Source organism: Scyliorhinus canicula, unplaced genomic scaffold (genome assembly GCF_902713615.1).
Source record: "Scyliorhinus canicula unplaced genomic scaffold, sScyCan1.1, whole genome shotgun sequence".
NCBI lineage: Eukaryota > Metazoa > Chordata > Chondrichthyes > Carcharhiniformes > Scyliorhinidae > Scyliorhinus > Scyliorhinus canicula.
This window is the reverse complement of record NW_024055909.1, coordinates 395,495-406,639: the sequence shown is the minus strand read 5'-3', so window position 1 is coordinate 406,639 and position 11,145 is coordinate 395,495.

The following is an 11,145-nucleotide window of genomic DNA, read 5'->3' as shown; positions in this document are numbered from 1 at the left end:
TCGCAGTGTCCAGCACTGGGGGAGTCGCAGTGTCCGGCACTGGGGGAGTCGCAGTGTCCGGCACTGGGGGAGTCGCAGTGTCCAGCACTTGGGGAGTCGCAGTGTCCAGCACTGGGGGAGTCGCAGTGTCTAGCACTGGGGGAGTCGCAGTGTCCAGCACTGGGGGAGTCGCAGTGTCCAGCACTGGGGGAGTCGCAGTGTCCAGCACTGGGAGAGTCGCAGTGTCCAGCACTAGGGGAGTTGCAGTGTCCAGCACTAGGGGAGTTGCAGTGTCCAGCACTGGGTAAGTCGCAGTGTCCAGCACTGGGTAAGTCACAGTGTCCAGCACTGGGTAAGTCGCAGTGTCCAGCACTGGGTAAGTCGCAGTGTCCAGCACTGGGTAAGTCGCAGTGTCCAGCACTGGGTAAGTCGCAGTGTCCAGCACTGGGTAAGTTGCAGTGTCCAGCACTGGGTAAGTTGCAGTGTCCAGCACTGGGTAAGTTGCAGTGTCCAGCACTGGGTAAGTTGCAGTGTCCAGCACTGGGTAAGTTGCAGTGTCCAGCACTGGGTAAGTTGCAGTGTCCAGCACTGGGTAAGTTGCAGTGTCCAGCACTGGGTAAGTTGCAGTGTCCAGCACTGGGTAAGTTGCAGTGTCCAGCACTGGGTAAGTTGCAGTGTCCAGCACTGGGTAAGTTGCAGTGTCCAGCACTGGGTAAGTTGCAGTGTCCAGCACTGGGTAAGTTGCAGTGTCCAGCACTGGGTAAGTTGCAGTGTCCAGCACTGGGTAAGTTGCAGTGTCCAGCACTGGGTAAGTTGCAGTGTCCAGCACTGGGTAAGTTGCAGTGTCCAGCACTGGGTAAGTTGCAGTGTCCAGCACTGGGTAAGTTGCAGTGTCCAGCACTGGGTAAGTTGCAGTGTCCAGCACTGGGTAAGTTGCAGTGTCCAGCACTGGGGAGTCGCAGTGTCCAGCACTGGGGAGTTGCAGTGTCCAGCACTGGGTAAGTCGCAGTGTCCAGGACTGGGGGAGTCGCAGTGTCCAGCACTGGGGGAGTCGCAGTGTCCAGCACTGGGGGAGTCGCAGTGTCCAGCACTGGGTAAGTCGCAGTGTCCAGCACTGGGGGAGTCGCAGTGTCCAGCACTGGGTAAGTCGCAGTGTCCAGCACTGGGGAGTCGCAGTGTCCAGCACTGGGGGAGTCGCAGTGTCCAGCACTGGGGGAGTCGCAGTGTCCAGCACTGGGGAGTCGCAGTGTCCAGCACTGGGGGAGTCGCAGTGTCCAGCACTGGGGGAGTCGCAGTGTCCAGCACTGGGGGAGTCGCAGTGTCCAGCACTGGGGGAGTCGCAGTGTCCAGCACTGGGGGAGTCGCAGTGTCCAGCGCTGGGGGAGTCGCAGTGTCCAGCGCTGGGGGAGTCGCAGTGTCCAGCACTGGGGGAGTCGCAGTGTCCAGCGCTGGGGGAGTCGCAGTGTCCAGCGCTGGGGGAGTCGCAGTGTCCAGCGCTGGGGGAGTCGCAGTGTCCAGCGCTGGGGGAATCACAGTATCCAGCACTGGGTGTGTCGCAGTGTCCAGCACTGGGGGAGTCGCAGTCATTCAGCATTGGGGGAATCGCAGTGTCCAATGCTGGGGGAATCTCAGTTTTCAGCGCTGGGGGAATCTCAGTGTCCAGCGCTGGGGGAGTCGCAGTGTCCAGCGCTGGGGGAGTCGCAGTGTCCAGCACTGGGGGAGTCGCAGTGTCCAGCACTGGGGGAGTCGCAGTGTCCAGCACTGGGGGAGTCGCAGTGTCCAGCACTGGGGGAGTCGCAGTGTCCAGCACTGGGGGAGTCGCAGTGTCCATTACTGGGGGAGTCGCAGTGTCCAGCACTGGGGGAGTCGCAGTGTCCAGCGCTGGGGGAGTCGCAGTGTCCAGCACTGGGTGAGTGGCAGTGTCCAGCGCTGGGTGAGTCGCAGTGTCCAGCACTGGGTGAGTGGTAGTGTCCAGCGCTGGGGGAGTCACAGTGTCTAGCACTGGGAGAGTCGCAGTGTCCAGCACTGGGAGAGTCACAGTGTCCAGCACTGGGGGAATCGCAGTGTCCAGCGCTGGGGGAATCTCTGGTTTTCAGTGCTGGGGGAATCTCAGTTTTCAGAGCTGTGGGAGTCACAGTGTTCAGCACTGGGGTAGTCGCAGTGTCCAGCGCTGGGGGAGTCGCAGTGCCCAGCGCTGGGGGAGTCGCAGTGTCCAGCACTGGGGGAGTCGTAGTGTTCAGCACTGGGGGAGTCGCAGTCATTCAGCACTGGGGGAGTCGCAGTCTTCAGCACTGGGGGAGTCGCAGTCTTCAGCACTGGGGGAGTCGCAGTCTTCAGCACTGGGGGAGTCGCAGTCTTCAGCACTGGGGTAGTCGAAGTGTCCAGCACTGGGGGACTCGCAGTGTCCAGCACTGGGTGAGTCGCAGAGTGCAGCACTGGGGGAATCGCAGTGTCCAGCACTGGGGGAGTCGCAGTGTCCAGCACTGGGGGAATCGCAGTGTCCAGCGCTGGAGGAATCGCAGTGTTCAGCGCTGGGGGAATCGCAGTGTCCAGCGCTTGGGGAATCGCAGTGTCCAATGCTGGGGGAATCTCAGTTTTCAGTGCTGGGGGAATCTCAGTGTCCAGCGCTGGGGGAGTCGCAGTGTCCAGCGCTGGGGAGTCGTAGTGTCCAGCGCTGGGGGAGTCGTAGTGTCCAGCGCTGGGGGAGTCGCAGTGTCCAGCACTGGTGGAGTCGCAGTGTCCAGCACTGGTGGAGTCGGAGTGTCCAGCACTGGGGAGTCGCAGTGTCCAGCGCTGGGGGAGTCGCAGTGTCTAGCACTGGGTGAGTGGCAGTGTCCAGCGCTGGGTGAGTCGCATTGTCCAGCACTGGGTGAGTGGCAGTGTCCAGCGCTGGGGGAGTCACAGTGTCCAGCACTGGGAGAGTCGCAGTGTCCAGCACTGGGGGAATCGCAGTGTCCAGCGCTGGGGGAATCTCAGTTTTCAGCGCTGGGGGAATCGCAGTGTCCAATGCTGGGGGAATCTCAGTTTTTAGCGCTGGGGGAGTCGCAATGTCCAGCACTGGGTGTGTCGCAGTTTCCAGAGCTGTGGGAGTCACAGTGTTCAGCACTGGGGTAGTCGCAGTGTCCGGCACTGGGGAGTCGTAGTGTTCGGCACTGGGGGAGTCGCAGTGTCTAGCACAGGGGGAGTCACAGTCTTCAGCACTGGGGGAGTCGCAGTCTTCAGCACTGGGGGAGTCGCAGTGTCCAGCACTGGGGGAGTCGCAGTGTCCAGCATTGGGGGAGTCGCAGTGTCCAGCACTGGGGGACTCGCAGTGTCCAGCACTGGGGGACTCGCAGTGTCCAGCACTGGGGGACTCGCAGTGTCCAGCACTGGGTGAGTCGCAGTGTGCAGCACTGGGGGAATCGCAGTGTCCAGCGCTGGGGGAATCGCAGTGTGCAGCACTGGGAGAATCGCAGTGTCCAGCGCTGGAGGAATCGCAGTGTCCAGCGCTGGGGGAATCGTAGTGTCCAGCGCTCGGGGAATCGCAGTGTCCAGCGCTGGGGGAATCGCAGTGTCCAATGCTGGGGGAATCTCAGTTTTCAGCGCTGGGGGAATCTCAGTGTCCAGCGCTGGGGGAGTCGCAGTGTCCAGCGCTGGGGGAGTCGTAGTGTCCAGCGCTGAGGGAGTCACAGTGTCCGGCACTGGGGGAGTCGCAGTGTCCAGCACTGGGGGAGTCGCAGTGTCCAGCGCTGGGGGAGTCGCAGTGTCCAGCGCTGGGTGAGTGGCAGTGTCCAGCGCTGGGTGAGACGCAGTGTCCAGCACTGGGGGAATCTCAGTTTTCAGCGCTGGGGGAGTCGCAGTGTCCAATGCTGGGGGAATCTCAGTTTTCAGCGCTGGGGGAGTCGCAGTGTCCAGCACTGGGGGAATCTCAGTTTTCAGCGCTGGGGGAATCTCAGTTTTTAGCGCTGGGGGAATCTCAGTATCCAGCGCTGGGGATGTCGCAGTTTCCAGCACTGGGTGTGTCGCAGTGTCCAGCACTGGGGGAGTCGCAGTGTCCGGCACTGGGGGAGTCGTAGTGTTCGGCACTGGGGGAGTCGCAGTGTCCAGCACTGGGGGAGTCGCAGTGTCCAGCACTGGGGGAGTCGCAGTGTCCAGCACTGGGTAAGTCGCAGTGTCCAGCACTGGGTAAGTCGCAGTGTCCAGCACTGGGTAAGTCGCAGTGTCCAGCACTGGGGAGTCGCAGTGTCCAGCACTGGGGGAGTCGCACTGTCCCGCACTGGGGGAGTCACAGTGTCCAGCACTGGGGGAGTCGCAGTCTTCAGCACTGGGAGAGTCGCAGTGTCCAGCACTGGGGGAGTCGCAGTGTCCAGCACTGGGGGACTCGCAGTGTCCAGCACTGGGGGACTCGCAGTGTCCAGCACTGGGGGACTCGCAGTGTCCAGCACTGGGTGAGTCGCAGTGTGCAGCACTGGGGGAATCGCAGTGTCCAGCGCTGGGGGAATCGCAGTGTGCAGCACTGGGAGAATCGCAGTGTCCAGCGCTGGGGGAATCTCAGTATCCAGCGCTGGGGATGTCGCAGTTTCCAGCACTGGGTGTGTCGCAGTGTCCAGCACTGGGGGAGTCGCAGTGTCCGGCACTGGGGGAGTCGTAGTGTTCGGCACTGGGGGAGTCGCAGTGTCCAGCACTGGGGGAGTCGCAGTGTCCAGCACTGGGGGAGTCGCAGTGTCCAGCACTGGGTAAGTCGCAGTGTCCAGCACTGGGTAAGTCGCAGTGTCCAGCACTGGGTGAGTGGCAGTGTCCAGCACTGGGGGAGTCGCAGTCATTCAGCACTGGGGGAATCGCAGTGTCCAATGCTGGGGGAATCTCAGTTTTCAGCGCTGGGGGAATCTCAGTGTCCAGCGCTGGGCGAGTCGCAGTGTCCAGCGCTGGGGGAGTCGCAGTGTCCAGCACTGGAGGAGTCGCAGTGCCCAGCACTGGGTGAGTCGCAGTGTCCAGCGCTGGGTGAGTCGCAGTGTCCAGCACTGGGGGACTCGCAGTGTCCAGCACTGGGTGAGTGGCAGTGTCCAGCGCTGGGTGAGTCGCAGTGTCCAGCACTGGGTGAGTGGCAGTGTCCAGCGCTGGGGGAGTCACAGTGTCCAGCACTGGGAGAGTCGCAGTGTCCAGCACTGGGGAAATCTCAGTTTTCAGTGCTGGGGGAATCTCAGTGTCCAGCACTGGGGGAATCTCAGTTTCCAGAGCTGTTGGAGTCACAGTGTTCAGCACTGGGGTAGTCGCAGTGTCGAGCGCTGGGGGAGTCGCAGTGTCCAGCACTGGGGGAGTCGCAGTCTTCAGCACTGGGGGAGTCGCAGTCTTCAGCACTGGGAGAGTCGCAGTGTCCGGCACTGGGGGAGTCGCAGTGTCCAACGCTGGGGGACTCGAAGTGTCCAGCACTGGGGGACTCGAAGTGTCCAGCACTGGGTGAGTCGCAGTGTGCAGCACTGGAGGAATCGCAGTGTCCAGCACTGGGGGAATCGCAGTGTCCAGCACTGGGGGAATCTCAGTGTCCAGCACTGGGGGAGTCGCAGTGTCCAGCGCTGGTGGAATCGCAGTGTCCAGCGCTGGGGGAATCGCAGTGTCCAACGCTCGGGGAATCTCAGTTTTCAGCGCTGGGGGAATCTCAGTGTCCAGCGCTGGGGGAGTCGCAGTGTCCAGCTCTGGGGGAGTCGTAGTGTCCAGCACTGGGGGAGTCGCAGTGTCCAGCGCTGGGGGAGTCGCAGTGTCCAGCTCTGGGGGAGTCGTAGTGTCCAGCGCTGGGGGAGTCGTAGTGTCCAGCGCTGGGGGAGTCGCAGTGTCCAGCGCTGGTGGAGTCGGAGTGTCCAGCACTGGTGGAGTCGGAGTGTCCAGCACTGGGGGAGTCGCAGTGTCCAGCGCTGGGGTAGTCGCAGTGTCCAGCACTGGGTGAGTGGCAGTGTCCAGCGCTGGGTGAGTTGCATTGTCCAGCACTGGGTGAGTGGCAGTGTCCAGCGCTGGGGGAGTCACAGTGTCCCAGCACTGGGGGCATCCTCAGTGTCCAATGCTGGGGGAATCTCAGTTTCAGCGCTTGGGGGATCTCAGGGTCCAGCCGGGCCCTTTGGGGGGGGAGTCGCAGTGTCCAGCGCTGGGGGAGTCGTAGTGTTCAGCACTGGGGGGAGTCGCAGTTGTCCGGACACTGGGGAGTCGTAGTGTTCAGCACTGGGGGAGTCGCAGTCTTCAGCACTGGGAGAGTCGCAGTGTCCGGCGCTGGGGTAATCGCAGTGTCCAATGCTGGGGGAATCTCAGTTTTCAGCGGCTGGGGGAATCTCAGTGTCCAGCGCTGGGGGAGTCGCAGTATCCAGCGCTGAGGGAGACGCCAGTGTCCAGCCACTGGGGGAGTCGCAGTTTCCAGAGCTGGGGGAGTCGCAGTTTCCAGAGCTGGGGTAGTCACAGTGTTCAGCACTGGGGGAATCGCAGTGTCCCGCACTGGGGGAGTCGCAGTGTCCAGCACTGGGGGAGTCGCAGTGTCCAGCTCTGGGGGAGTCGTAGTGTCCAGCACTGGGGGAGTCGCAGTGTCCAGCGCTGGGGGAGTCGCAGTGTCCAGCTCTGGGGGAGTCGTAGTGTCCAGCGCTGGGGGAGTCATAGTGTCCAGCGCTGGGGGAGTCGCAGTGTCCAGCACTGGTGGAGTCGGAGTGTCCAGCGCTGGGGTAGTCGCAGTGTCCAGCACTGGGTGAGTGGCAGTGTCCAGCGCTGGGTGAGTTGCATTGTCCAGCACTGGGTGAGTGGCAGTGTCCAGCGCTGGGGGAGTCACAGTGTCCAGCACTGGGGGAATCTCAGTGTCCAATGCTGGGGGAATCTCAGTTTTCAGCGGTGGGGGAATCTCAGTTTTCAGCGCTGGGGGAATCTCAGTTTTCAGCGCTGGGGGAATCTCAGTGTCCAGCACTGGGGTAGTCGCAGTGTCCCGCACTGGGGGAGTCGCAGTGTCCAGCACTGGGGGAGTCGCAGTGTCCAGCACTGGGGGAGTCGCAGCGTCCGGCACTGGGGGAGTCGTAGTGTTCGGCACTGGTGGAGTCGCAGTGTCCAGCACTGGGGGAATCGCAGTGTCCAGCGCTGGGGGAATCGCAGTGTCCAGCGCTGGGGGAATCGCAGTGTCCAATGCTGGGGGAATCTCAGTGTCCAGCGCTGGGGGAGTCGCAGTGTCCAGCACTGAGGGAGTCGCAGTGTCCAGCACTGGGGGAGTCGCAGTGTCCAGCACTGGGGGAGTCTCAGTGTCCAGCGCTGGGGGAGTCGCAGTGTCCAGCGCTGGGGGAGTCGCAGTGTCCAGCGCTGGGGGAGTCGCAGTGTCCAGCGCTGGGGGAGTCGCAGTGTCCAGCACTGAGGGAGTCACAGTGTCCAGCGCTGGGGGAGTCGCAGTGTCCAGCGCTGGGAGAGTCGCAGTGTCCAGCACTGAGGGAGTCACAGTGTCCAGCGCTGGGAGAGTCGCAGCGTCCAGGACTGCAGGAAAACCCGGTCTCCGTGCGCCGGGGGGGGGGGAGTTCCTGTCTGTGTGGGAGTCTGCACATTCTCCCCATGTCTGCGTGGGTTTCATCCGGGTGCTCCGGTTTCCTTCCACAGTCCAACTTTGTGCAGCTTAGGTGGATTGGCTGCCCTAAAATTGCCCCTTAGTGTCCACAATGTGCGGGTTAGGCAGGAGTGGGCCGAGTTAGGGAGCTCTTTCAAAGGGTCGGTGCAAACGCGATGGGCCGAATGGCCTCCTTCTGCACTGTAGGGATCCTATGGGTGTTCAAAATAACGCGGGGTCAATAGGGAGTCAGTTACCTTGCTCGCTCCTTGGACTCATTGTAGATCTTTGTTATGACCTGGTCCTTGTTGTCCATGAAGCTCTTGTGAAATTCTTCAAGTTTCCTGAAAGGCAATCAGCTCCAATTTACAAATGTGGAAGATTCCGGTTCACAATCGCAACCTCCGCGTCCCTCATCCAGCCCTTTGCTCTCTGGGGTGTGTCCGGGGGGCAGGGGGGGTGTAACCTCTGTGAGATAAAGCATGACTGAGATTCGAGGCGGACAGGTCGCCTGGCGTCGACATGGGCACCGGATCAGACACCCGTCCAATTCTGGGGCCTTGGCCGTCCCCGATTCCCATCGCTTCACCTTGTCTGGGGGCGGACGGGCGGCCTGGGGCCCCATGCTCTGGATTTCCCTCTGTAAACCTCTATCTCCCCTCCTCTCAGATCTTCATTAAAACCAACTTCTTTGTTGGAGGCCATTCGGCCTATCGAGTCTGTACCGACCCTCTGAAAGAGCGTCTTACGTAGGTCCACTCCCCAGCACTATCCCTGTAACCCCACCCAACCTGCACATCTTTGGACAGTAAGGGACAATTCAGCACGGCCAATCCACCTAACCTGCACATCTTTGGACTGTGGGCAGGGCAGCACGTCGGCACAGTGGTTAGCATTGTTGCCTACGGCGCTGAGGACCTGGGTTCGAACCCCGGCCCTGGGTCACTGTCCGTGTGAAGTTTATACATTCTTCCCGTGTCTGCGTGGGTCTCACCCCCACAACCCAAAGATGTGCAGGATAGGTGAATTGGTCACACTAAATTGCCCCTTAATTGGAAAAATATAATTGAATAATTAAATAAAAAGAAAAATGAAATGAAAATCGTTTATTGTCACAAGTCGGCTTCAAATGAAGTTACTGTGAAAAGCCCCTAGTTGCCACATTCTGGCGCCTGTTCGGGGAGGCTGGGACGGGAATTGAACCGTGATGCTGGCCTGCCTTGGTCTGCTTTAAAAGCCAGCTCTTTAGCCCTGTGCTAAACCAGCCCCTAATAACCTTTGGACTGTGGGAGGAAACCGGAGCACCTGGAGGAACCCACGCAGACGCGGGGGGAGGGGGGGAGAACGTGCAAACTCCACACAGTCACCCTAGGCCGGAATCGAACCGGGATCACTGGCGCCGTGAGGCAGCAGTGCTAACCTGAAGATCACCACACCTCAGGCGAAGGGCAAGATTCAGACTGGGGCCTTCATGAATTTTTTTTTTAAATTTAGAGTACCCAATTCATTTTTTTTTACCAATTAAGGGGCACTTGAGCATGGCCAATCCACCTACTCTGCACATAGAACATAGTACAGTACAGCACAGAACAGGCCCTTCGGCCCTCGATGTTGTGCCGAGCCATGATCACCCTACTCAAACCCACGTATCCACCCTATACCCGTAACCCAATAACCCCCCCCCCTTAACCTTACTTTATTAAGACACTACGGGCAATTTAGCATGGCCAATCCACCTAACCCGCACATCTTTGGGTTGTGGGGGCGAAACCCACGCAGACACGGGGAGAATGTGCAAACTCCACACGGACAGTGACCCAGGGCCGGGATCGAACCTGGGACCTCGGCGCCGTGAGGCTGCAGAGGCTAACCCACTGCGCCACCGTGCCGCCCTTGGGGCCTTCATGAATAACGTCAGCCTGCCACCATCCTGATCGAGGCTGTGGTCTCTGTCTCGATATCTCATCATGTGGCTCTGTGTGTTCGATAAAACTCCTGTCAAGCACCTCGGGGACGTCTTACTTAACCGAAGGATGAGTAACGAAGAGGCCCAGGGTGATGTTCCGAGGGCCCTCGGTTCGAACCTCGCCACAAATAAAAAAACGTGGAATCGAAAGCTCACATCCCCTGCATTAAAAATAAAAAATCTTCATCCTTGGAAAGTGGAGTGTTGATTGGACGCGAGTGCTGGCTGTGTGTCTGACTCTACTCCCAGCTGCTTGGCAGTGGGAACCATCAGGGTTTAGTTCGGTATACGCGGGAGAACATACGGAGGACAGAACTAAACTCTGGAAATTACTGCGTCTATATATGTATATAACATACCGTCCTAATGTAAGCAAATATTCATTAAATTTCAGACTTTCTGGGAGTTCAAATACTTGCTGATAAACGGCATATGTTAACGCAGAGCCAGTCTAGTTTGTGCAGGCTGAGAAATATAATACCAGTGTTCTTCAGGGCCATTCCACAAAGCTTCATATCCAAATATACTAGACCTCCATACTGTTTCAAACGGGCAGTTAGTTTTCGAGGCAAATATATGAATAGGGTGGGAACGGAAGGCTACGGATTCAGTTAGTGCAGACATAGAACTGTACAGCACAGTGCAGGCCCTTCGGCCCACAATGTTGTGCCGAACTGGGGTGAAACTAAGATCGAATCAACCTATTCTCGACGGCTTTAGTTCAGGCAGCTACCATGGACAGTACAGGCTTGGAGGGCCGAAGGGCCTGTTCCTGTACAGTATTGTTCTTTATTTTGAGGAAAGGGAGAATGGTCAGGGCTTTGGGGAGAAGGCCAGGGAGAGTGACACGGAGGCTCAGTCGGAACACGTACGCACACACGACAGGACAAACGGCCTCCTTCTGTCCTCTCACCCGTTCTGTGACTCGGTTACAGATCGCTCACAATTCAATGTTTCGTACGGAGGTCCGGGCTGGGCCGGCCGCACACATCCTCAGGACAGACCCAAGACGCTTTACAGCCAGTGAGGGAGTACATCCTCGTTGAGGCGCCGGAATGTTGATCGACCCTGTTGATCGAAACCCTGTCTACATCAGCCTGGAAAATATTCAACGACCCCGCAGCCTCCACCGCCCTCAGGGGCGAGAATTCCAGAGATGCCGGACAAAATTCTTCCTCATCTCTGTCTGAAATGGGAGACCCCTTATTCGAGAATGGAGGCTCAGCTTTATAATTCCAGCTGCCGGGGTTGGATTTGAACCCGTGTTCCCCCCCCCCCCCCCCTGCCCGGAACATTTACCCAGGGGCCTCCCCGGATTGCTAGCCCAGTGACATTCCCACTACACAACTGCCTCAACCTCAATCCACATCATTAAAAAAAAACAAGATGCCACAATGCTGTCTGTGGGAGCTGGCTGTGCACAAAATGGCTGCCGCATTTCCTACATGGGGGCAGCATGGTAGCACAGTGGTTAGCGCAGTTGCTTCACAGCTCCAGGGTCCCAGGCTTGGGTTACTGTCTGTGTGGACTCTGCATGTTCTTCACCGTGTGTGCGTGGGTTTCCTCCGGGCGCTCCGGTTTCCTCCCACAGTCCAAAGATGTGCAGGTTGGGTGGATTGGCCGCGCTAAATTGCCCCTTAGTGCCCAAAAAGGTTAGGAGGGGTTACTG